The sequence below is a fragment of the Gavialis gangeticus genome, unplaced genomic scaffold (genome assembly GCF_001723915.1).
Source record: "Gavialis gangeticus isolate Ggan-Ray unplaced genomic scaffold, GavGan_comp1, whole genome shotgun sequence".
NCBI classification, from domain to species: domain Eukaryota; kingdom Metazoa; phylum Chordata; order Crocodylia; family Gavialidae; genus Gavialis; species Gavialis gangeticus.
The window spans coordinates 14,547,132-14,549,528 of NW_017729018.1; positions in this window are offsets into that span (position 1 = coordinate 14,547,132).

A 2,397-nucleotide genomic window follows, 5' to 3' on the forward strand; every position below is an offset into this window, starting at 1 on the left:
ACGCCTCGGCCGCTGTCTCGGGCACGCAACACCGGCGGGTCCGGGCCCGCTGCTCGAGCGCGTGGGGCTTTCCTGGGCACGTGGCCACGGGCAGACATTAAATGCATGTCCACAGATGCGTACTCTCCTCTCTGCGCTCGCCGCCCCTGCTCATCTCTGCAGAGAGCCCGGTTGTTCCTGGGCCGGAGGAGCGAGATGAGAGGAGCACGTGGAAACCCAACAAGAAGCCTTTAGCAAGACAGGCCCCGCGTGCCCCATGGACCCCAAATCCGGCCAGCGCCGTCTTGCCCCCTGCCTCACTACACATGCACACGCACGTGCGCACACACCCCCATCACACCACTTCGCAGAGCCATTTGGTGCAGGGACTTTCTCTGGCAGGTCTCGATGCCTGGCGCAAACGACCAGGAGCAACGCAACGCCACAACCCTCCCTGCTCCCCAGAGGGTCCCGCTGCCACCCGCCACGCCAGGCCCTTTCCTTGCACAGCCCGGAGGCTCCTCGCAGCCGGGGACGGTCACACACCCAGCACCCGTGGAAACCCCGAGTGCTCCCGGCCCTGGGCTCTGCGTTTCGGCCTCCTGCCTGCCCATGCCAAACCCTGTCCCCGCGGGGCACAGCGCTCAGGAGGGCTGGCACTGCCAACGCAGGAGCAGCAGGGCCGGTGCGCTCAGCCCTCGCTGCAGCCCCCGGGCAGGGAGCGCAGGCGCACGCAGCCCCCGCCGCACGCGCAGGAAGGCGCAACGCCTCCGCCCAGAGCCCCTGGCCGCTGCCAGCCCAGGCTCCTGGTAGTGCCCAGCGTCGGGGTGAGGAGGCTGCAGGTTTAGGATGAAACCGAAACAAGCTCCGAAGAGCAAGGGCCGTGCGCTGTGGCCTCAGAGACGCGCTGCCGTTCCTGGAGGACGCGCGCCCTGGCCCCAGCGAGGCGGTGCCTCTCCTGGGCCGGCTGAATGTGCAGCGAGCGCCTGCAGTGCGAGAGGCCAGGGGAAACTGAGGCTGGGCACGTCTCAGCGACGGCCTCAAGACCTCAGCCGGACGTGCTCAGCGGGGCCTCAAGGAGGGAGCCCTCGGCTCCCCGCAAACCTGCCGAGTCCAGACACGACGGCAGTCGCATCGGTGCTGCCTTGGAGCACCCAGGCTGGCGGGGGCTGGCGTGGGGGCGTGCACGTGGCTTGGCTCCAGGCTCAGAGCGGACACACACAAGGGCTTTGTTGGAAGAACAGGGAGATTGTGTCTGTGCTCAGAGCTTCCTGGGGGGCGCAGGGGCAGCTAGCCCTTGGGACGAGATCTCCGTGGGCCAAACCGCATTGCCCTGCCAACACGAGGCATTCGCATTGCAGTGCACCCAGGTCAGGAGCTGCCCGATGGTGCAAGCTGGCCTGGGCCTCTCGCTCTTCCCCAGCGGGGTCTGGGCCACGGACCGTTGCGTTCTTCGGTCCAGTGGGACTGGAGACAGAAATGCTCCCACCCCGCCGGCTACGCGAGCACGGCCCCAGCGCGCGACGGGGCGGCTCCGGACACAGCCGCAGGCATCGCCCGGCTGCGGCACGAGAGGAAAGCTGCGGCAGTGGCTCCGGCAGGCCGCGGTTTCACCCTTGCTCTTCCCCTCCCACCACAGCTCACCGGGGCCTCTGCTCTTTTCAGCTCCCATGACTGAATTAGGGCATCTTCTGTGGCGGGGGGCAGGGGCACGACGGAGCCGCAGCGCAGCCGGGCGTGACGGGGAGAGCTGCCCCCCCGAGCCCAGGCAGCCACTGCGGCGCGGCTCACACCCACTCGCCGAGATCTCAACTGCAGCGGCAAGATCAGAAACCTATCAGCGCGCCGTCATCTCCTCGCTTCCTGGCGCGACACCGAGATAAACTGCTCGCTTTCTCACTGCTTCTCCAAGGCCTTTCGGCACACAGCTGCCAGCGGCAGTCACTTGCCCTGATTTCCACCCCCCCACCCACGGTTTCTGAGCTCGAGAACCGCACATCTCCCCTCGGGGACTGGGAGCTGCTTCTGCCCGAGCCACGGCGCGGCACTTCAGTCAGGCTGGCACAAGGGTCCTTTTGGCCGGCCCCGAACCCCGGCATCTCGGGGCGGGAGCAGGGCGGCTTGCTTGCCCGTTGGCAGCGCATGCTTAGGGCAGAAGCGAAGCATCGTCAATCCAGCAACCTCCGGGGTGCTTGGGGGCCCAAATGCAGCTACCGAGACCCGCAGAGGTGCCAGCAGGGACAGACGGCACATCTGCGGAGCAGAGATGTGCAACGAGCCAGGTCCTCCCAGCCGAGAGCTTGCACACAGGCCCTGGGGAGATGTAGGATGGGGACAAAGGCGGCGGAGAACAGGGTATCGGCGTGTGCCAAGCAGCAAAACCTCACTTGTTTACCAAGAGAGAAACATCAAGCAGCG